We start from the raw sequence: 24,400 nt of genomic DNA on the forward strand, positions 1-24,400 counted from the left end.
TTAAGGACTCTTGTCCCGCCTCGAGCTCGGCTGAGCAAGGAGAGGTTTCAGCCTGAATCAGCTCTTGGGCTGGAGCATCCCTTGGCCAGGGGCTGCTGCAGGGTGCCTGGGGTGAGCTCCTGGCTGGGGCTCTGAGCTGGGGGTCCTCACCTTGCCAGACCCCCAGGTGCATCTCAGGTGCTTGTGCTGCCTGAGGGCTCTGTCCAGCTGGAGGAGCTTTGGTCAGACCTTTGCTCCCCAGCAGCCAGCACAACACCTTTGGCTGCAGGCCACGGTGACAAAATGCCAGGACCATCACACGAGGTGGACATGCAGAGAAGACTGGTTCTCTGTTCCATGGATGGAGATGTGATGTCAGTGTTTTCTGCCTGGTTGAGCCCTCTGCACTGCCTACCCACTGACTGCTGCTTCCATGGGTTGAGGTGTCAGGTAGCCAGACCCCCTTGTAGCCCCCTCAGTGAGAGGAAGCCAGGCTGGGTGAGCTGTGTCTGGGTGATTGCTTGGACTCAGAGGCGTGTGGCTCACCCAGTTCTCTCCCAGTATGCTGATAAACTGGTAAAACTCCAGGAACAGGAAGATGCTCTGCACCAGGGTGGTAACAGGGGTCAGTCTCATTCCTGACTCTACTGACAGGGCAGTGAAGGCAAATCCCCTGCAGCCAGAATGGCTACACTGGTGTGAAAAGGGTGTTGACAGAGCTGGAGTGTCCTGGTGCCACACTGGCTACTTAAAATGAGTCCTCACTTAGGTAGAAATTGTAATTCTAGACTAACTTTGAGGTTTTGTAAAGGAAAGTTACCAAATGTAATTCTAGACTAACTTTGAGGTTTTGTAAAGGAAAGCTACCAAGGGTAGGTGGGAGCCTGGCCAAGCAGGAGAGGTTTAAGGGGCATCAGCAGCAAACTCAGGTGGAGCTTGAGCACCTCCACATCTGAGTGGGGGCGAGCAGCCTGAGTTCCCCTCTTTTACCCTGGCAGTTGGGGGTGCAAAGAGACCCCTGCACTCCTGTGCTGCCTCTTCTCAGTGGCTCTGCCAGGTGCATCCTTTCTGCTGATGGGGCCCAGCTCCTGGCTTGGTGGCTTTGGAGTTTGGTGGATCCCAGCGTTCTGCTTTGCACAGGAGCCCAGGGATGGCTGCAGTGCAGCTGGTCCAGCTCCAGCCATCTCCTGGAAGTCACTGAGCTGAGACTTTGCTGCTGACAGCTCCAGGTGCAAAACTCTCCCAGCCTTGAGACAGGGAGAGTCAAAAGGGACTGAAAGGGCATTTTCCCTCGAGGGCAGAAGGAGAAACCCTCCTGCTTCTGCACCAGGAGCTGCTTCTCCCCGATCCTGGGCACGGCCAGCACTGCCTGAAGCACCGGAGTCGTGGTGCAACAGGCGACTGGTACTGAAAATAAAACAGCAGAAAAGCTGTGGAGCAAAGGAAACGTGCTTTGAGGGGACAGGGAAAGGTGAAGGGGATGCCGTGGGCTGCGAGATGCAGCTCCTCCACCTCCCCTCCTCAAAACCCTGGTGCCGCCGCCATCCCCATGCCCGGGGATGCCCAGCGAGCTGTGGGAGCGAGCGGGGGAAGAGGGGCAAGATCCGCGCTGCTTTTTTTTTGCTTTTTTTTTTTTTTTTTTGTGGCTGCCGTGTAATTTATGATATGAGAGAGAGAGAGAGAGGGAGCGAGAGCCATTGTCTGGACCCATCCTGTATTTTTCCGAGGGCTTTGCCTCTCTTCCCAGCCCCCCGCGGCGCTGCCGCTACTGTACGGTTGCTATGGGGCTGCTCCCCGTGCCGCCGCTATGCGGGCCAGGGCCGGGGAGGGCTGCCCGCATCGCCCGGACCCATCTGGAGCCCCGGGCCCGCTGCCGCAGCCCGGCGGCCCCGCTGACGTGCCGAGGGCCTGGGAATGGGGCTTTCGGCCCATCCAAGTTCACGGCCACCGGAGGCATTCAGCTGCTGGAGAAACAGGGGAGGGGGGAGTGGGCAGTGGGATCTGGGGCGTTTGGCTCCATTCTCCCTTCCCTTTCAGCGCCGGCAATGTCCTCGGTGCATACAGATCCCCCGTCCCTTTCTCCTCCTGACAAGTGCGCACATAAATAAATTACCCCACCGGGCGAGTGTGGAACAATCTGTCCCCTAAATTCTATTCATCGCCAGACAGGACTCATTATTCCCCCGATTAAAGCCGCTGGAGTAGCTTGCAAGGGTTACAGTTACTCTGTCAAACTGTAAATAAGACACTAAAAATAAAGGGCGCTGGCGAGGGAAGGGGGAAAGGGAAGCCAGACTAATGCCTGCTGCTAGGGAAACCGAATGAATCCCTAATGACGCCTGTGTACAAACTGCAAATAATGAAGGAAAAGTGACAAACAGACCTCAGCCAGGCTGTGGCGAGGTCTCCTCTCTGTGATGGCAGCGGGGACCAACTCACCCCTTCCTCCAGGGACAGCCAGCAGGAGAGCTGGACCCTCTCACAAACCCCTCTGAGCAGAGCATTTAAGCCCTTGTCCTTCTCTTCCAGGAAGGTTTAGCTCTTGTGGGTGTGTTTATTTTTTAGGCACAGAACCCACCTCTGCCTGAGCCCACATTTTGAGGTTTTAGAGAAAAAACTCCATTGCCTGTGGTCTCAGAGCAGCCCCCAAAGTTTAGTCTGTGCTCTGCTGTTCGAACAGCTCAAAGCTCTGACCTAGGACAGGGCTTAGGACCAGGGGGTTAAACCTTCTGCCCAGAGCCCTGAGGGATGCAGCCCAGGACCCTTCCCACCTGCAGCAAGGCATCTCTGCCATGGCTGAGATGGAGATGCAGGGCTGAGCCCCAGGTCTGAGCAGCCTGGATCTGCTCCTGGGCCATGCCAGATCACAGGGGAGGATGTGTCCAGCCCTAGAAACCTCTTTGGATAAAACACAGTTCCTTCCTGGCTGGTGTCTTGCCAGCCAGCAAAGATAGAGATACTTGCCTTGCAGCAGATCCTTTTTCTCCTTTGATATCTTGGAGCTGAAGAAATGAGGCAAAAAAAAAAAGAAAAAAAAATCAGCTATAGGCTTGTTGTGGGTGTTTCTCAGTTCCAGAGGGACTGAAATGTGAGAGTTTTATTTCAGGTCCTGCTTGAACTATTCCCACCACCCTCACTGGGTGAAATGCTGGAATTCTCTGTGTTGCTCAGGGAAATATTTTGACTCACGTCCCCCAAGCCTGTAAAGGAGAAAAGACAGCTCTGAGCTGTGTCTCTCCAGGTGGATTCTTGCTGTCCAAAGGAGAGCACTGAGAAGGGAAGGTCCTGGTAGGGCTGTGCAGTCCTTGGGACCCAGAGCAGACCAGGCTGGACCCTGAGCCCTCATCCCCCAGATCTGTGTGGATGCCTCAGCCCTCCCCATCCTCCTCCAGAGCCCAGCAGTGCTGGGGCCTCTCTGGAGCCTGATCTCCACCAAGCAAAGGCACAGCCAAGAGCAGGGGGAGCAGCAGGTGCTGATGGTCCCTGCCCTGTGGGTGCTGTTCAGCAGGGAACCCACCTGTTCTCAGAATTGCAAGGGGCCTCATGCAGGCAGAGGGGTTTTTGGAGACTTGTTATGCTTCTACAAGGCTCAGACATCTTAAAAGGGATTTTTTCAGGCCAGCTGAGCTAGTCTGGAGCCCAGTTGCATTTCCCAGTCAGGTCAAACCAAGGCTTAGCAGATTTCTTTCCCTTCAGTCTCAGGGGAAACAAACCCTTTTCACCCACCATTCCTGCCTGTGAGGCCCCATGACTCCAAAGCAGCATTCCTGGGACATTCCTGGTGCCATGGTATGTGCAGAATTTCAAACAGAGCCTCATGGCTCCACATCTCCATGCGCTCTCCCTGCTGGACTCTGTTATTTGGATGGAGCAGGAGATTCATGATTGCCATTGGTAATAATTTCATAATTGGCATTGCCATTGCCCATGGTGGTGTCTGGGCAGCTCCTACAGCCCCAGGTGGGTGTGTGCAGGTGCTGATGAAGGAAGAGCTGTGCTCCTGTCTCTCCCCTGCAACATTTACCAGCTTAGCTGGATAAAACAGCAATTTGCTAAAAGCCTCATGACCAGCCAGACCTGAGCAAGTCAAACCCATCCCTGGGCTGTCCTGGTGCTCTCCATGGAAATTGGGCAGCTCTTCACCACCCCTGCCTCCTGGAGTTGGTCTTTAGGAGAGTTTTGGCTTAGGGAACCTCATGGTACCCTGAGAGGGAGCTTTGGGGTTTTGTTCCCTACCAGGAAAGTGTTTGCTTGCAGGCTCAGGTGCTGGGAGCAGCATCAGGGCCAGGGATGCAATTGGGAATACTCAGGGATGCAATTGAGACCACACCAGGAATGGCAAAAAGGAACTCACTTGCCTTTCCCCGCCTGAACCTCTTGGGTCACATTTTCCAAGGTTTCTCTCAACCTGTAAAGATAGGATTATCAATACTTTTTGATGGTCTCTGTGATTCCCCTCCACGTGAATCACCCAGAAACTTGAGCCATGGTGTTTGAGGAGACTGGGGGTTGTTGGCCATTGAGCAAAGCACATGCAGCCAGATTTGCCCTGGACAGATGAGGACAATCAGGGAGTGCTCCATTCTACATCTCTTCATAGCAGTTCTGAGAAGATCCCTTGCCTCCTTTCATTCCCTCAGGACACCTGACTGTGCTTTTCCACCCATCCACGGATGTCACCTGGATGTGTCCATGAACCAGGAGCTGCCAGCTCGCTCTTGGACCTCCAAACCCGGCTCAGCAAGGCCCAAAGGGCCCTGTTCCAGCCACACCCCTGCCAGCTCCCTTCCCTTTTCAAGGATTAGGATGAGGCAAATTCCTCCAGTCTGCTTTAATCCTCAATACCTGATCCTGCAGGAGACACACACACACATCTCAGTAATAGCCAGGTAACTCGCAGGGCTAAATCACTCTGGGTTTTTTTTTCATTATAACCTCCCTTTAAAGCACATTTAAATGCTTCCCTGCAGGCTCATGTGAGGGCTGTTAAGGGCTTCATTTGAATAAATAAGGGCACAGGTAGAGGAGGAACATCACCACAGCCCCTGGATAGCCAGGGCCAGCCATGGCAGCAGTGGGCTGGCGAGTGGCAAAGGGCCTCCATGTTATATATTCCATAAAGTAGAGTAATTAAGTATTACTAGTTTTGATGACTTCAAACAGAGTGACTCCAGGAAATAAGCCCCTTCTTTATAATTAGTGGGATTTCCTCTGCATCAAACGGAGAGATTGATTCTTTAATCTGCTCACATGCTTTTGATTTGGTCTTTCAGCTGCTTGTACCAACTGCTTCTACTCCCTGCTCTTGCCGATAAAACCTTGCAAAGGAGATTTTAGGAAGGCATGACCTGAGTTGAGGTCCAGGATTTTCTTTGTGTGTGGCTGTTTTGTGAATTCCTAATTTGCCAGAGATGATGATCATGATGATAACAAGAATAAAAAAAATAACGCAGGCATGGCTTTTAAACATCCACCTATGTTTAGGTCAAATAATTGCGGTTTGGGGTTCTGTTTATTGTCTTCTCAGCACACCTCTTAGTTCTGCCTCATGCTCTTTGACACCTGAAAAGGTAATTTTGGCTTCCCATCTGCAGGTGGGCTGGCCCAGGTTGGGCTCACTGCATAATGCTGCTCTTTAGGAGCACACACCCCTACCACCAGGTGTGCTGGCATCCCAAGGGCTCCACTGCTGGACATGTGCAGAGTGTCTTTGGGTATTTCAGGGGTTGGACCTGATTTAGAGCTAAACCCAGGAACTTGGGAAGCTCTGTCTGAAATTAAACAGTTTGTGGCTGCCCCATCCCCGGGAGTGTCCAAGGCCAGGCTGGACAGGGCTCATGGCAGGGGATAAATGAGATGAGCTTTAAGGTCCCTTCCAATCCAAACCATTCCACAATTCCATGAAAATCCCTGCAAAAGTTGCTGGTTTCTACATGAAAAGTTCACGAGAGAGTGGGAACTTGCCCCCTGCAAGTGCAAGAAGCTGCTGGTGAGCATCCAGCTCCTTCCTGGGCATCTCCATGGGGTCAGTGGTGCTGCATCAGTCGTGTGGGAAATGTGGGCTGGGGTCTGTGCTGGTTCCAGGCATGCACTAAACCTCCCAAGTACTTCTCCCACCTCCAAAGCAGCTCAGACCTTGAATCATCTCAGCAAACAGCCCCTGGCTGGGTTTTCTTCTGGCATGTGAGGTTCTTCTGAGGAGATTAAAAAGGGGGGAAAATTTGGAATATCCTGCTTTCCATCCACCTTTGGATGCTGTTGGAAATGTGGAGGATGAGCAAGAGAGGCTGGTGGGCCTCATGTGCATCGCAGGGGGTGAGAATGAGAGGAGAATGAGAGGAGAATGGCTCCATTTTGGCAGCTGCAGGGCAGGGACTGGCACCACAAACGAGGCGGGAAGGGCAAGCGGGGCTGTGCCAGCCCTGGCAGGTGGCACCAGCCTGCAGGGAGGAGCTGTGGGCAGGGGATGGATCCTCCTGGGCTCACCTGGAGCAGGAGCAGGAGCAGGAATGCTGGAGCAGTGGTTGGTATGCCCTGCACAAGCCTCCCCGCGTCGGGAGCGGTGTCGAACACAGATCGTATAATTAGGGAGCCAGTGAATACGTAACTGTACATTATGCAAATAGTGATCAAAATCACTGTTTTCAGCAGAAATGCCTGAAGATCAAGACAGAAGCTTCATGCAACCTTAATTTAATCTGGTCCTGCAGGAGTGGGGAGGTCTGATGGATGACCCAACCTTGTGCCTGCCCGTGTTTAGCAAGGCTGGGGCGGGAGGCGGGGGGAGGAGTGCTGGAGCATGCTAAGCGAGGGGGAAATGGCACTGAAATCATGTTAGCAAACAGGGAAAAAGGGCAGAAAGAGCTGATGCTTACAGTAATTTTATTTTTCTTTGAATTTCAGGTGAAGAGCATAAGGCTGGAAGAATGGGAAAAATTAAAAAGAAAAAAAAAAAAGAAGAAAAGAAAGAAAAAGAGTCTCCAACCCCAGGAAATCTGTGTTAATTGCTTATGAATGTCTCTGTCTAAAAAATTATCGAATTGATGTTGTCGTGCTTTTTTTTGACAGCCTGTCTGTTACATTTTTTTAAAATATTCATGCACCGAAATCTAATTACTAGGCAAATTTAATGATAATGAAATGAAGGCACTTTAGCAGAAAGCACAGGGCCTTGTTAATGTTTTCTCAGCCTCTGTCTTGTTCATATTTTTAAAATTATTTTTTTTACAACTGCCTTTCTTGCATATGAGAAAAAAAAAAAAAGATTGCTGAAAATAAAACTCAGATTGCCGATAATGTTTGTGGTGGTTCTGTTTGTAATGATGGGGAATTTGCAAGGTGATTAAAGGTGTTTTGCAAAAATCAAATGAGCCTAACCTAATCAGATAAGGCAGATGAAATATTATTATTAGAGGGGTAACATTAGGAGCATGCCTGGAGGCTTTAACAGAGATGAGGCTTTAACAAAGTGCACCGTGCAGGGCCAACCACAGCCTTGCCATCCTCAGGGCCCCTCCAGCCCCTTTCCAGGGCACAGGACTTGTCTGTGCTCTCCTTAGGCCAGGTCTGGGTGGTTGGAGGATGCACAGGGTGGTGGGAAGATGGATGTGATGGTTGGAGGATGCCCATGATGGTTGGAGGATGGATGTGATGGTTGGAGGATGGATGTGGTGGTTGCAGGATGGATGTGATGGTTGCAGAATGCACGTGATGGTTAGAGGGTGCATGTGATGGTTGCAGGGTGTATGTGATGATTGGAGGATGGATATGGTGGTTGCAGGATGCTTGTGATGGTTGGAGGGTGCACATGATGGTTGGAGAACAGATGTGATGGATGGTTGCAGGACACATGTGATGGTTGCAGGATGTATGTGATGGTTGCAGGACACATGTGATGGTTGGAGGATGGATGTGATGGTTGGAGGATGGTTGTGATTGATGAGGAATGCAGGTGATGGATGGAGTGTGCAGGCCATTGTGAGTGTTCATGCCATGGTGGGTGTCCATGGTGGGTGTCCATGCCATGGTGGGGTCCATGGTGGGTGTCCATGCCATGGTGGGTGTCCATGCTGTGGTTTGAAGAGGTTTTTCCATGGTTGTTCATGCTGTGGTGGGTCCCCAGGCCATGGTGGGTCCCCAGGCCATGGTGGGTCCCCAGGCCATGGTTTGTGTTCATGCCATGGTGGATGTCCATGCTGTGGTGGGTGTCCATGGTGGATGTCCATGCTGTGGTGGGTCTCCATGCTGTGGTGGGTGTTCATGCCATGGTGGGTCTCCATGCCATGGTTTGTGTTCATACCATGGTGGATGTCCATGCTGTGGTGGGTGTCCATGGTGGTCTCCATGCCGTGGTGGGTCTCCAGGCCATGGTGGGTCTCCAGGCCATGGTGGGTCTCCATGCCCTGGTGGGTCTCCATGCCATGGGTGTCCATGCCGTAGCCTGTCCTGCCCTGCAGCTCTGCCCCTGCTATTTGTATGACCTAAAGGCTCTGGCTGATGTTGAGGACGGTGTCAAAGGTTTTACTGAGGGTGCTGCTGGCCCCAATCATTTCTGTAGGATTTCCACTTCTGGAAGACCATCAGGAAATTCCTTTTGCTGTGGCTGGCGTGGCCACCACTTGGAGGAGGTGGTGTGGCTGGGATGTGCCAGCTGGGCTTGTTGGCTGCCCCGTGGTGGGTGGCTGGAGGCCAAGCTCACACCTTGGCCTCCCCAGCACAAAGGGAGGGGTCTCTGTGGTCCTCGTTCCTGTAGGAATGAGGTGTGTGGGAACTCAGAAGTTTGCAGCCCTGGCTGTGAACGTGGCTGGTCAGAAGAGGTTTTTCCTCCCCAGAAACACTGCCCTGCATCCTGGGCTCACCAGTGGCAGCTCAGTGGGTTGGAGCAGCTCTGGCAGGTCTTGAGGGAGCACCAGGACAGGACAGGATGTGTTTTGGACCTCCTTTGATTCTCCAACTCCCTCAGCAAGGACAAGGCTCCCTGCCCAGCCCTCCGTGCTGCAGCCCAGATTTCCCCAATGTGGCAAATCTCCTGGAAGTAGCTCCCAGACCACTTTAATCCCCTTAATCCTTCCTGCAGCCCTTCCCTGCTGGTGCTCAGGCACTGAAAGGCTCCTGACACATCTCTCAAGTGCTGCAGCTGGCTGAGGAGGGATCCCAGCTCCTCAGAGTCAGGGGACCAGCCCTGCCTCCCTTTTGTGCCTCTGGTTTCCACTCCTCCTGCTGCAAAGCCTTGGGCACTTGTAGGTCTGAGTGGAGGGCAGGGAGAGCTTCCTGACTGCTCCCAAACCTGCCACACACATTTGGGGTGTGGATTTCCAGCCTTGCAGCAAGGAATTCTCCCTTTGCACTCAAGCCCTTTGCAAAAGATTTGGCTCCCTTCTCTCCCCCAGCTCCCACCATCAGATCTGTTCTTCCCCCTGCCCTGAGGAGGTGGCAGGAGCAGTTCAGTGACACAGGCAGGGCTTGCAGACTCTGCCATGGGGACCCCATGAGTGCTTTTCCCTCCCTTTTCTGTGCTTCTCCACCTTGTGTCTCCTGACGTGCTTCACGTGGTTTTTCTCTGGCCTTCAGCTCATCTCATGGGGAGAAGAGCAGTCCCTGGGTTCTCTGCATGGAACCATGGAATGGTGTGGGTTGGAAGATGCCTTAAAACCCTCATCTCATTGTTCCACTGTCCCAAACTGCTCCAATCCCCATCCAACCAGGCCTTGGACACTTCCAGAGATGGCACAGCCTTCTCTGGGCAACCTGTGCCAGGGCTCCACCACCCTCGTTGTAAAAACCTCCTTCCTTATAGCAAATATAAAGCCCTTGAATAGAAATAGAAATAGAAATAGAAATAGAAATAGAAATAGAAATAGAAATAGAAATATAAAGTTCTTCTGATATGTGGGAGGCTGTTTCATGCTCAGCTGTCCTGAACAAAAGCCTGAGTGGACTCAGGGGTGCTCCCAGGCTTGCACACACACACACACACACACAGAGCTCCCGAGCTGCATTTATCCTCCAAAGTGACAGTTTTCTATTAGAGAGCTGCAGCCCAGCACGATGATTATAATTGTCACTAATTTCTTTCTTTAGCAATCAGGTTTGTACCTTGACACTGTGGCATAAAATGAGGCAGATTCCCCCCATTCCAGGCTGGCTCTCGAAATGTTTGTAGCCCCTTGATTTCCTTCAGGGAAGCTGCTGCTGATGCCAACTTTTGGTCGATGGTGGGAGAGGGGACAATATTAATAAAAATATGGGCAAGGGCTGGGGATGCCTCATGCAAACCCCTTCTGTGGGGGCAGTCACCCTCAGGAGCAGACAAATCCCAAACCCACCCCAGAGAAGGCTGGATTTGGGAATGGAAGGCTCTTCCCTGCCTTTGCTTTGGGCTGGAGCATCCCAGGACCAGCAGGGCTCTGTGTGGATGTCCCTTCCCTGGGCAGACCTTCCCTCTGGTGCCCTTGGCAAGAACCTTCTGCTGGTCAGGCTCTTCCCAATAAACTCATTTAATGAGTGCAAGTGGGATGGGATGGGATGGGATGGGATGGGACGGGACGGGACGGGACGGGACGGGACGGGACGGGATGGGATGGGATGGGATGGGATGGGATGGGATGGGATGGGATGGGATGGGATGGGACGGGACGGGACGGGACGGGACGGGACGGGATGGGATGGGATGGGATGGGATGGGATGGGATGGCAGGAGGGCAAGGTGGGATGAGTGGGAAGTGGCTGTGAAACTTGTGAGGGTTCAGAGAGGGGTGTGAGATGTGCTCCTGCATTGCTCCTGCATTTCTATCAGGGTCACCAGAGGAGAATTTGGCCCTCTTATTTATCTATTTATCTATTTATCTATTTATCTATTTATTTTTTAGCTTAAGCCTCTGAAGAGAGTGCTGCAGAGATTCCCAGGGGGTATTGGCTGGCAGAGCTCCCATGATACCCTCCAAAATATCCCCCCCACCCAAAACAGAAATAACTCGGTAAAACAAAGCAACGGATTGTTCAGCCAACTAAAATTACCAGCATGTCAAATAAAATATGTACAGCATTAAAATAAAATTTGCATCGCAATAATGCTTTATTAAGCACATTAGGAGATTAAAAGAATCAACCCATTTGTTCCCATTCACGTTGCGTCAGGATTTGCATTTCTTTTTTTCCCCACCTCCAGCTCGCCCCTCTCCCCTCGCTTGTTTGGGAGTGATTTTCTCAAACGAGCCCTGCAAAGCTCTGCCCCAAAGAAGGTGTGTGTGGATATGCCGAGGGGTTTTTAAATCAAAGCACTTGACTTGGTGCTGTTTGTCTGCGTGAGTGTGCGGCAGAGGAGGGGTGGGATGGAGAAGAAAAGGTTTGTCTGCTTCCATTGCAGCTAAAATGGTTAATTAAGACAATAGAGGCTCTCCAACAATCGGGGCCGGGGCTGTGAATGCTTGTCTAGACTCTATAGTTCAGCTGCAACTTCTCTGTCGGAATTTTAACTTGGCCCGGCTCGTTTCCCCTCCCCTCTTTCCCCGCCTCTCAGCTCATGCCCATAAGTTCTCTTTTCTCTTTTGTTTGTTTTTTTTTTTTTCTTTTTTTTCTTTTTTTTTTTTTTTTTTGTCCTTAATCAATCTTTTGAGAGCCCGGGGCCCGGATTGACAGCTCTGCCTGTCTGAGGGTTTGTGTTTGCCACGGCTCTGCCCTCCCAGCACGGGAGGAGTCATTGTTAGCAGGGTGCTCTGTGTGCTCTGTGCCCGCCTGGCCAGGCTGGGCTCAGCTCCCGGGGCTTCCTGGAGCACCCCAAAATGGGAGAGATTTTATCTTTATTGCTGCAAGCCTTGGGAAGGGCTGGGGAGGAACTGGGGAGACACCAGGGCTCAGAGTTCTGGGGTGCTGGCACAGGGGGTGGCATTCCTCTGGCTCCTGCAGGCCAGGGTGCTCTGAGCTGGGGCTGATCCTTCTCTGGGTGAGGCTGGGGGAGGCCAAAATCTGCCCCTGGTTCTGCTGGGTGAGGCCAAAATCTGGCACTGGTTCTGCTGGGTGAGGTGAGTGAGGCCAAAATCTGCCCCTGGTTCTGCTGGGTGAGGTGGGTGAAACCAAAATCTGCCCCTGGTTGTGCTGGGTGAGGTGGGTGAGGCCAAAATCTGCCCCTGGTTGTGCTGGGTGAAGTGGGTGAAACCAAAATCTGCCCCTGGTTCTGCTGGGTGAGGTGGGTGAGACCAAAATCTCGCACTGATTCTGCTGGGTGAGGTGGATGAGGCCAAAATCTGGCACTGGTTGTGCTGGATGAGGCCAAAATCTGCCCCTGGTTCTGCTGGGCAAGGTGTGCCAGGTGGGTAAAGCCAAAATCTGCCCCTGGTTGTGCTGGGTGAGGTGGATGAGGCCAAAATCTGCCCCTGGTTGTGCTGGGTGAGGTGAGTGAGGCCAAAATCTGCCCCTGGTTGTGCTGGGTGAGGTGGATGAGGCCAAATTCTGCCCCTGGCTGTGCTGGGTGAGGTGGATGAGGCCAAATTCTGCCCCTGGCTGTGCTGGGTGAGGTGTGCCCTGCCAAAGTCACCTGGCTGCCCTTCCCTTGGGTTTGGGGGCACTGCAAGGAGCTGCTTTGGCCCCAGTACACACCAGGTGCCCCCAGGCAGGGTCACAGCTTCCCCTGGGCTCCCAAACCAGCTCTGAGAGGCCCCCAGGCTGTGAGGAAGAGCAAAGTGAGGAGGGACAGGTGAGCAGAGACCTCAAGTGACGCCTGGATTTTCCGCTTTCTTTGGGAATTGCACCAAAACGATCCTGAAGCACAAACAAAGGGCGTGCCAGGAGCTCAGCTTGCAGCAGAGGGATCTGGTGCAGTGTTTGCAGTCCATAAACCTGAGATCAGCCTAAAGCCTTGCTCCCTAGGGCAGGACAGGGGTGGCTGTGGGCTGCAGCAGCTCCCCCAAAGGCCAGGGATGCTCCCCAGAGCTGAGGTGTTGGGGTCCCACCGTGTCCCCCATACACCCCATCAGGGTTTCTCGTATTTTAGCACACATGGGGCCTCAAACCCTCCCTTTCTGCAGCCCAGGGAGCGGCTCCTGTGGGGCTGCAGGAGGCTGCCTGGTGTCTAGGTGGCTTTAAAGGCAGCCTGAAGTGGCTGCACTCAGATAATGGATGCACAGCGGGAGGGAACCTCTCTGGAGGAGGACTCGGGGATGCAGCCACACGCTGAAATATGGACGAGATTATTCCAAGTGCATACATGCAAATGAGGCCCGTCTGCAGACAGGAGAGACAAAAGGTCATTAGCTTCCCATGTAGAACCCTTCGTGCAGGGCCTAATTTACTGTCTTCCTCACCCTTTTCTACAGATCTCGCATTTTTAGGCTTAAAGCTGCTGATATTTTGGCAGGTTTGATGGGTGTCGAGCAGCTCGGGGTTTATTGGATGTTGTGGTGTGGGAGGGAACGCAGGAGTTCAGCTTTTCCTCAAAAGCTGCTTCCACATTGCAGCTTGCCTTCTCAATTCTCCTGGCACATGAGATTCCCCAGCTTTTTCCCCCAAAATCACAAATTTCTGCCTGCCCAGGAGCTTGTAACAGCTCTTGGGGAATTTTTGATCCCCTGGATGATTTTCCAGTGGAAGCTGGAGTTAAACACGGGAGTTCAGCTTTTCCTCAAAAGCTGCTTCCACACTGCAGCTTGCCTCCCAAATTCTCCATGAGATTGCCCAGGTTTTGCCCCAAAATCACAAATTTCTGCCTGCCCAGGAGCTTGTAGCAGCTCTTGGGGAATTTTTGATCCCCTGGATGATTTTCCAGTGGAAGCTGGAGTTGAATGCAGGAGTTCAGCTTTTCCTCAAAAGCTGCTTCCACACTGCAGCTTGCCTTCTCAATTCTCCATGAGATTCCCCAGGTTTTGCCCCAAAAATCACAAATTTCTGCCTGCCCAGGAGCTTGCCAGCAGCTCTTGAGGAATTTTTGATCCCCTGGATGATTTCTCAATTGAAGCTGGAGTTGAACACAGGAGTTCAGCTTTTCCTCAAAAGCTGCTTCCACACTGCAGCTTGCCTTCTCAATTCTCCTGGCACATGAGATTCCCCAGGTTTTGCCCCAAAAATCACAAATTTTTTCCTGCCCAGGAGCTTGTAGCAGCTCTTGAGGAATTTTTGATCCCCTGGATGATGCCTGGAGCTGCTGGAGGGGGGAATTTTGTGCCCATTCCTGTGGAGCTGCTCATGGCTGCTGGAAGCACCCTTGGGGCACCCAGCTGTGCCCACAGCACCCATCCTGCCCTGGCTGGGTGGCACTGGCACAGAAACTGAGCCTCACCCAGAGCTCAGGAGACCCTGCCCTGGCAGGGGCAGATGTGGTGTCCTGGCTGCCCTGTCCCTGTGCAATTTGGGAAGAATTCAGTGTTCCAGAGGGTCCTTTACAAACTTTTGGGGCTTTTTGGGTGGCTCCAGCCCAGTCTGCTCCAGCAGTGCTTGCACAGGGAGCTCCCCTCGATGCTTTTGGAGCTGCTGGCTGAGTTCTGAGCACTGAGCTAATGAGGAAGACTCACAGCATTTCCCTTAAACATTTGAAATAAATTGATTAAAGAAATGATTTTAATAAATACATTGATTTTTTAAATAAATAAATTGATTAAAGAAATTATTTTAATAAATAAATTGATTAAAGAAATGATTTAATAAATACATTGATTTTTAAATAAATAAATTGATTAAAGAAATGATTTTAATAAATAAATTTATTTATAATAAATAATTTGATTTATAATAAATAAATTGATTTAAAATAAATTATTAAAATAAACAGAATAAATATAAATAATATTTATTATTTGAATAAATAAATAAATAAAAATAAATAAAATAAATTAAAATAAACATTTTATTCTGCCACTCTGTCCACCCTAAAGGTGCTGTGGGCAGGTGACAGAGTTTGAGTGAGCTGGGCATGGGTACAGGCAGGGCAGGGCTATTTTTTATAAACTATTAAAATAAACATCCTTAAAAACATTGAATTTTGCCCACCTGAAGGTGCTGTGGGCAGCTGGCAGAGGTTGGGCTGAGGTGAGGATGGGTACAGGCAAGGCAGGGCTATTTAAAATAAATGATTTAAAAAAAAATCCTTAAACATTTAACTTTTAAATGTTTAACCCTGCCCTGCCCACACCCTGAAGGTGCTGTGGGCAGGTGGCAGAGGTTGGGGTGAGCTGGGCATGGGTACAGGCAGGGCAGGGCTATTTTATATAAACTATTAAAATAAACATCCTTAAACATTGAATTTTGCCCACCTGAAGGTGCTGTGGGCAGCTGGCAGAGGTTGGGCTGAGGTGAGGGTGGGTACAGGCAAGGCAGGGCTATTTAAAATAAATGATTTAAAAAAAAATCCTTAAACATTTAACTTTTAAATGTTTAACCCTGCCCTGCCCACACCCTGAAGGTGCTGTGGGCAGGTGGCAGAGGTTGGGGTGAGCTGGGCATGGGTACAGGCAGGGCAGGGCTATTTTATATAAACTATTAAAATAAACATCCTTAAACATTTCATTCTGCCACTCTGCCCACCCTGAAGGTGCCGTGGGCAGGTGGCAGAGGCTGGGGTGAGCTGGGGATGGGTGCAGGCAGGGCAGGGTAGGGGCAGGGCAGGGCTATTTTAAATAAATGATTAAAAAAACATCCTTAAACATTTCATTCTGCCACTCTGCCCACCCGAAGATGCTGTGGGCAGCTGGCAGAGGTGGGAGATGGGCACAGGCAGGGCAGGGCTATTTTATATAAACTATTAAAATAAACATCCTTAAACATTGAATTCTGCCACTCTGCCCACCCGAAGGTGCCGTGGGCAGGTGGCAGAGGCTGGAGATGGGCACAGGCAGGGCAGGGCAGGGCTATTTTAAATAAATGACTAAAAAAACATCCTTAAACATTGAATTCTGCCACTCTGCCCACCTTGAAGGTGCCGTGGGCTGGTGGCAGAGGTTGGGCTGAGATGAAGATGGGTGCAGGCAAGGCAGGGCTATTTAAAATAAATGATTTTTAAAAAAATCCTTAAACATTTAACTTTTAAATGTTTAACCCTGCCCTGCCCACACCCTGAAGGTGCTGTGGGCAGGTGGCAGGGGTTGGGTGAGGTGGGGATGGGTGCAGGCAGGGCAGGGCAGGGCTATTTAAAATACATGATTAAAAAAAAATCCTTAAACATTGAATTCTGTCACTCTGCCCACCTGAAGGTGCCATGGGCAGGTGGCAGAGGTTGGAGATGGGCACAGGCAGGGCAGGGCTATTTTAAATAAATGATTAAAAAAACATCCTTAAACATTGAATTCTGCCACTCTGCCCACCCGAAGTTGCTGTGGGCAGCTGGCAGAGGCTGGAGATGGGCACAGGCAGGGCAGGGCTATTTTTTATAAACTATTAAAATAAACAATCCTTAAACATTGAATTCTGCCACTCTGCCCACCCGAAGGTGCCGTGGGCAGGTGGCAGAGGTTGGAGATGGGCACAGGCAGGGCAGGGCTATTTTAAATAAATGATTAAAAAAACATCCTTAAACATTTCATTCTGCCACTCTGCCCACCTGAAGGTGCTGTGGGCAGCTGGCAGAGGTGGGAGATGGGTACAAGCAATGCAGGGCTATTTTATATAAACTATTAAAATAAACATCCTTAAACATTTCATTCTGCCACTCTGCCCACCTGAAGGGGTGGCAGAGGCTGGGGTGAGCTGGGAATGCACACAGGCAGGGCAGGGCAGGGCTATTTTAAATAAATTACTAAAAAAACACCCTTAAACATTTCATTCTGCCACTCTGCCCACCCGAAGGTGCCGTGGGCAGCTGGCAGAGGCTGGAGATGGGCACGGGCAGGGCAGGGCGGTTTGCCTGGCACCATGGCGAAGCTGCTGCAGGTTTGGGGACTCCTGGGGCCACCCCGGGGTGCGGGAGCAGAGCGGCTGCTGCTGGCAGCCCTGCCTCCCCCAGGCGGGCCGGGATTGAGAGTTTATTCACGCACTAATCAAAGTGACATGATGGTCGTGGCAGACTAAAGCCATTCACTCCCCGAGCTGGCGAGGTCGGGAGGTCGCCCAAGTTCACAAGAATGGCGCTTTTGTGATGCAGATCGGCCGGGAGCGGCCAGACGAGCGTGGCAGGGTCCCCCCACGGTGACAGGGGACCCGGGTTCTCCTGGGGCTGTTACCCCAGAGGCACAGAAAGCTCTAGAAAAAGTTCAGACGGCAATGCCCAGGCGATGTCAGCCTGACCTGCCATTCAGATTTATCATCTCAGGTAAGTTGGCAGAAAAAACCAAACACCTGAGGCAAAGGAAACACCTAAAAAGGGACAACACCAGAGGGACCCTCTCTTGGTCATAGAGTGGGTTTTCCTCAGCCACCACAGGTCCAAGAGAATGACAAAGAGCTGGTAGCAGAAAACTACTGGTAGAAAGAAAACTGGTAGAAAGAAAACCCCAAAGCTGGTGGCAGAATTGATTCAGAAAGCTGGGACCTGGATCAGGGAGCTGGCAGGATGTGATTTTGAGTGCATTCACATTCCAGTTGAGTTAAAATCAGGCACAGAAAGCTCTAGAAAAGGTTTAGACAGCAATGCCCACAAGACAGGCCAAGCAATGTCAGCCTGACCTGCCATTCACATTTATCATCTCAGGTAAATTGGCAGAAAAAACAAACACCTGAGGCAAAGGGAACACTTGAAAAGGGACAACACCAGAGGGACCCTCTCTTGATCATAGAGTGGGTTTTCCTCAGTCACCAAAGGTCCAAGAGAATGACAAAGAGCTGGTGGCAGAATTGATTCAGAAAGCTGGGACCCGGATCAGGGAGCTGGCAGGATGTGACTTTGAGTGCATTCACATTCCAGTTGAGTTAAAATCAGGCACAGAAAACTCTAGAAAAGGTTTAGACATCAATGCCCACAAGACAGGCCAGGCGATGTCAGCCTGACCTGCCATTCAAATTTACCATCTCAGGTAAATTGCCAGAAAAAACCAAACAACTGAGGCAAAGGAAACACCTAAAAAGGGCCAGGGCTGGGGATTTTGGGGTTTCCTTTCCAGCATCCCTGGTGCAGGCAATTCCTGCAGGGATCTGCATGGGGTGATGTGGGACCTCTTTTCCCCTTGAGGCCCCCAGGGTGTCTGTGGGGACCAACAAATTTATGATTTCAGGTGAGTTGGCAGAAAAAACAAACACCTGAGGCAAAGGAAACACCTAAAAAGGGACAAGACCAGAGGGACCCTCGCTTGATCGTAGAGTGGGTTTTCCTCAGCCACCAAAGGTCCAAGAGAATGACAAAGAGCTGGTTGCAGAATTGATTCAGAAAGCTGGGACCTGGATCAGGGAGCTGGCAGGATGTGACTTTGAGTGCATTCACATTCCAGTTGAGTTAAAATCAGGCACAGAAAACTCTAGAAAAGGTTTAGACATCAATGCCCACAAGACAGGCCAGGCGATGTCAGCCTGACCTGCCATTCAGATTTACCATCTCAGGTAAGTTGGCAGAAAAAAACAAACACCTGAGGCAAAGGAAACACCTAAAAAGGGCCAGGGCTGGGGATTTTGGGGTTTCCTTTCCAGCATCCCTGTCAGCTTGGTGCAGGCAATTCCTGCTGGGGTCTGCATGGGGTGATGTGGGACCTCTTTGCTGCTTGAGGCCCTCAGGGTGTCTGTGGGGATCAACAAATTTATGATTTCAGGTGAGTTGGCAGAAAAAACAAACACCTGAGGCAAAGGGAACACTTGAAAAGGGACAACACCAGAGGGACCCTCTCTTGATCATAGAGTGGGTTTTCCTCAGTCACCAAAGGTCCAGGAGAATGACAAAGAGCTGGTGGCAGAATTGATTCAGAAAGCTGGGACCTGGATCAGGGAGCTGGCAGGATGTGACTTTGAGTGCATTCAGATTCCAGTTGAGTTAAAATCAGGCACAGAAAGCTTTAGAAAAGGTTCAGATGGCAATGCCCACAAGACAGGCCAAGCAATGTCAGCCTGACCTGCCATTCAAATTTACCATCTCAGGTAAGTTGGCAGAAAAAAACAAACACCTGAGGCAAGGGAAACACCTAAAAAGGGCCAGGGCTGGGGGCTTTGGGGTTTCCTTTCCAGCATCCCTGTCAGCTTGGTGCAGACAATTCCTGCAGGGATCTGCATGGGGTGATGTGGGACCTCTTTTCACCTTGAGGCCCCCAGGGTGTCTGTGGGGACCAACAAATTTATGATTTCAGGTCAGTTGGCAGAAAAAACAAACACCTGAGGCAAAGGAAACACCTAAAAAGGGACAAGACCAGAGGGACCCTCTCTTGGTCGTAGAATGGGTTTTCCTCAGCCACCACAGGTCCAGGAGAATGACAAAGCCCCAAGAGCTGGTGGCAGAATTGATTCAGAAAGCTGGGACCTGGATCAGGGAGCTGGCAGGATGTGATTTGAGTGCATTCACATTCCAGTTGAGTTAAAATAGGGCACAGAAAGCTCTAGAAAAAGTTCAGACGGCAATGCCCACAAGACAGGCCAGGCGATGTCAGCCTGACCTGCCATTCAAATTTACCATCTCAGGTAAATTGCCAGAAAAAACCAAACAACTGAGGCAAAGGAAACACCTAAAAAGGGCCAGGGCTGGGGATTTTGGGGTTTCCTTTCCAGCATCCCTGGTGCAGGCAATTCCTGCAGGGATCTGCATGGGGTGATGTGGGACCTCTTTTCACCTTGAGGCCCCCAGGGTGTCTGTGGGGACCAACAAATTTATGATTTCAGGTCAGTCGGCAGAAAAAACAAACACCTGAGGCAAAGGAAACACCTAAAAAGGGCCAGGAGCAGAGGGACCCTCTCTTGATCATAGACTTGGTTTTCCTCAGCCACCAAAGGTCCAAGAGAATGACAAAGAGCTGGTGGCAGAATTGATTCAGAAAGCTGGGACCTGGATCAGGGAGTTAGCAGGATGTGACTTGAGTGCATTCACATTCCAGTTGAGTTAAAATCGGGCCAAAATACTAAGAAAATGTTGAAATATTTGCTTCAGGAAAATGAGGCGTTGCAGTTTGCTCTGGATTCCTACTCAGGACAAATTTCTATCCATCAGCCCGCCCACAAACTTTTCGAATAAGAAGCTCAAATTTGAAATTGTGGAGCCGGGGCTGTGCCCTCTGAGGGTTCATGGGTGGGGGCTGCAGGTGTGGGCACAAGGGGGGTGAGGTGACAAACATTTGGGGCACAGCTGGCCATGGGATGGGACCTTGGACAGCCACCCAGCACCCCCTGCCCAGGGTGGGTCTGGGGCCTTTGGGGTTTTCTTTCCAGCACTGGTGTCAGCTCCAATTCCTGCAGGGATCTGCATGGATGATGTGGGATCTCTTTCCCCCTTGAGACCCCCAGGGTGTCAGTGGGGACCAGATGAGCTGTGAGAGGCCAGAAACCCTTTGGTCCTGAGGAGCCAGGCCTGGAAGGGGAGATCATGCCCCATTCCACCCCTCCAACCCGAGGGTTTAATTTTGTTGGATAATTCCTCCCAAGGCTTCCCATTCCAGCAAAAAGGAATCAGTTTTGCTCGAATTGATTGGCCTTTGTTTTTAGGCAGAGCAGGGTTAGAGTTAGGGTTAGGGTTAGGTTAGGATGGGGACAGAGGAGAGGACAGAGGACAAACTGCCTTCCTGCAGCAGCCTTTGAGCATCCCCTGCATCCCCAGCCTCCCCTCCTCTGCCTCCTGCACAGCCTGTGCAGGCCCATTTGGTGGCTTTATAGATGTGATGACAATTTTAGTACCTCTAAAGTTAAGCAAACCCCCCCCCAACCCAATTTTTATAATTGGCTCTTGACCAAAATGAGAGTTTCTTTGAGTGTGTTTGAGGAGATCATGTCCCATTCCACCCCTCCAACCCGAGGGTTTAATTTTGTTGGATAATTCCTCCCAAGGCTTCCCATTCCAGCAAAAAGGAATCAGTTTTGCTCAAATTGATTGGCCTTTGTTTTTGGGCAGAGCAGTGCTCAACCCTAAAGTGACACAGAGATGCTGCTGTGCAGGAGGGATGGGGACAGAGGAGAGGACAGAGGACAAACTGCCTTCCTGCAGCAGCCTTTGAGCATCCCCAGCCTCCCCTCCTCTGCCTCTTGCACGGCCTGTGCAGGCCCATTTGATAGCTTGATAGCTTTACAGATGTGATGACAATTTTAGCACCTCTGAAGCTAAGCAAACCCCCCTAACTCAATTTTTATAATTGGCTCTTGACCAAAATGAGAGTTTCTTTGAGGGTGTTTGAGGAGATCATGTCCCATTCCACCCCCCCACCTCGAGGATTGAATTTTGTGGATAATTCCTCCCAAGGCTTCCCATTCCAGCAAAAAGGAATCAGTTTTGCTCGAATTGATTGGCTTTTGTTTTTGGGCAGAGCAGGGTTAGGGTTAGGGTTAGGGTTAGGTTAGGATGGGGACAGAGGAGAGGACAGAGGACAAACTGCCTTCCTGCAGCAGCCTTTGAGCATCCCCAGCCTCCCCTCCTCTGCCTCCTGCACAGCCTGTGCAGGCCCATTTGGTGGCTTTACAGATGTGATGACAATTTTAGCACCTCTGAAGCTAAGCAAACCCCCCCCCCAACCCAATTTTTATAATTGGCTCTTGACCAAAATGAGAGTTTCTTTGAGGGTGTTTGGAACAAAGCACGCTGATGGAAGGGGCACCCCGAGCCACAAAAGGCCTTGGCTTTGATCCTTTCTGCTTTTATTGTCAGTGGAGGTAAAATAAATGGTTTAAAAATTAAATTGGTGGAGGGTTTTCTTTAAATTTAAGCAATGCTTTCATGGCAGATTTGAGGCAGGGGCTGTGCTCAGGCACCTCTGTGGGTGAAGCAATGAGGAGTGAGGTCAGTTTAGGGTTGAGCACTGCTCTGCCTAAAAACAAAGGCCAATCAATTCGAGCAAAACTGATTCCTTTCTGCTGGAATGGGAAGCCTTGGGAGGAATTATCCAACAAAATTAAATCCTCAGGGTGGGGAGGGGGTGGGGGTGGAATGGGACACAACAGCCCTGGAGGAGAATTTGTTAAAACACACAAGCAAACTCTGCAAGAATCAGGGAGATTTTCCCTTTCTGGAGGGGAAAGCTCAGGTTATAACCCCAAAGTGCTGGGTTTGGACGGGCACAGTTGCACTTGGTCTGACCATGGAACGTCCTAGGACTCTGCAGGTCTTGGCTGTGGTGGAACAGGGCAGGCTGAAGGTCTCCCATGGATTTCAGGATCTCTGCTGGCCTCCCTGATAGAGAGATCCAGGCAGTGGCAGGGCATGAAATCTGTTTGAATTGGTGACTCCCAGCTCGTGCTGGCTGATGTGCCTGAAATGAAGAAATCACCCCTGGGCTGCCCAGGGTGGGCAAAGCAGCTCAGAGGGGCTTTGGAGACTGCCTGGATCTCTCTGGGACATATCTGGGCACACACATCCTTGTCCTCACAGAACCAGGCTGCACAGGACGTTTCCAGCCTGACCAGCAGCAAAAATGTCACCTCAAATAGAGAGAAATCATAGGCGGGGCACGATTTGAAGTGGAATAAACTCCATTTTCCCCAACTCCTGAGCCCAGATATGTCATAGAGAGATCTGGGCAGTGGCAGGGCATGAAATCTGCTTGAATTGGTGACTCCCAGCTCGTGCTGGCTGATGTGCCTGAAATGACTAAATTACCCCTGGGCTGCCCAGGGTGGGCAAAGCTGCTCTGCACAGCTCAGAGGGGCTTTGTGCCAGGGCCTTGCCCCTTTTGAGGGGGTGAGTTGTTCAGCAGTTGGGGAAAATGGAGTTTATTCCTCTTCAAATTATGCCCCACGTATGATTTCTCTCTATTGGAGGTGTTCTGCTTGGCATTTTTGCTGCTGGTCAAGCTGGAAACGTCCTGTTCAGCCTGGTTCTGTAAGGACAGGGATGTGTGTGCCCAAATGTGTCTCTGCTTCCCAAAAAACCCCTGTTGGGACCCCTTGGCTGCAAATCCCTCTCTGTCCTGTGGCTGTCTGCAGCACTGGGGAGGAACGAGGGAGAAGAGCTGGCTGGGGGAGCAGGGAAGGATTTACTCCCATATATTCCCATATTTGCTTTTTGAAAGGATTCTGAGGAACCTTTTGGTGCTTCCTTGGTGCTGTTTGGGGAGATGCAGTGCCAAGAGGCCTGATGGGGTGCAGTGCTCCTTGCCAGGGCTGTGCCATGCCTGGGGAGGGGGGATGGCACTGCCAACACCAAATGAACCCCACAGGGACCATCCCCTGGGCAGAGCAAGCGAAGGCAGGGGCACAAAGGGGTGGGATCTCTCTTTTTCCCCTGGTGGAACACAATGTGATGGATTCAGTGAGGGCCAGCACCACCCTTCAATGCACTTCCAGCTGAACGGGGGTTTCTATGGCAGCAGGGAGAGCCGGGCAGGGCCTGGAAAGCTGTTTGTGCAGAGCTGTGCCAGGGGCATGGGGGCATTGGTGCCATTGTGTGTGCAGAGCTGTGCCAGGGGCATGGGGGGCATTGGTGCCACTGTGTGTGCAGAGCTGTGCCAGGGGCACTGGTGGTGCCATGGTTTGTGCAGAGCTGTGCCAGGGGCATGGGGGGCATTGGTGCCATTGTGTGTGCAGAGCTGTGCCAGTGGCACCAGTGCCATTGTGTGTGCAGAGCTGTGCCAGGGACATTGGTGCCATTGTGTGTGCAGAGCTGTGCCAGTGGCACCAGTGCCATTGTGTGTGCAGAGCTGTGCCAGGGGCATTGGTGGTGCCATGGTTTGTGCAGAGCTGTGCCAGGGGCATTGGGGGCACCGGTGCCATTGTGTGTGCAGAGCTGTGCCAGGGGCATTGGTGGTGCCATGGTTTGTGCAGAGCTGTGCCAGGGGCACTGGGGGCATTGGTGCCATTGTGTGTGCAGAGCTGTGCCAGGGGCATTGGTGGTGCCATGGTTTGTGCAGAGCTGTGCCAGGGGCATGGGGGGCATTGGTGCCATTGTGTGTGCAGAGCTGTGCCAGTGGCACCAGTGCCATGGTGTGTGCAGAGCTGTGCCAGGGGCATTGGGGGCACCGGTGCCATGGTGTGTACAGAGATGTGCCAGGGGCATTGGTGGTGCCATTGTGTGTGCAGAGCTGTGCCAGGGGCATTGGGGGCACTGATGCCATTATTGGCATTGGTGCTAGTGGCATTGGTGGTGCCATTGTATGTGCAGAGCTGTGCCAGTGGCACTGGGGACAATGGTGCCATTGTTGGCATTGGTGCTGAGGGGCATTGAGGGCATTGGTGGTGCCATTGTATGTGCAGAGCTGTGCCAGTGGCACTGGTGGTGCCATGGTTTGTGCAGAGCTGTGCCAGTGGCATTGGGGGCACTGGTGCCATTATTGGCATTGGTGCTAGTGGCATTGGTGGTGCCACTGTGTGTGCAGAGCTGTGCCAGGGGCATTGGTGGTGCCACTGTGTGTGCAGAGCTGTGCCAGGGGCTGGGTGAGGCTCAGGGGTTGCTGCTCCA

This window comes from Agelaius tricolor, unplaced genomic scaffold (assembly GCF_023055355.1).
Source record: "Agelaius tricolor isolate 1412-34295 unplaced genomic scaffold, bAgeTri1.0.p SCAF_66, whole genome shotgun sequence".
NCBI classification, from domain to species: Eukaryota; Metazoa; Chordata; class Aves; order Passeriformes; family Icteridae; genus Agelaius; species Agelaius tricolor.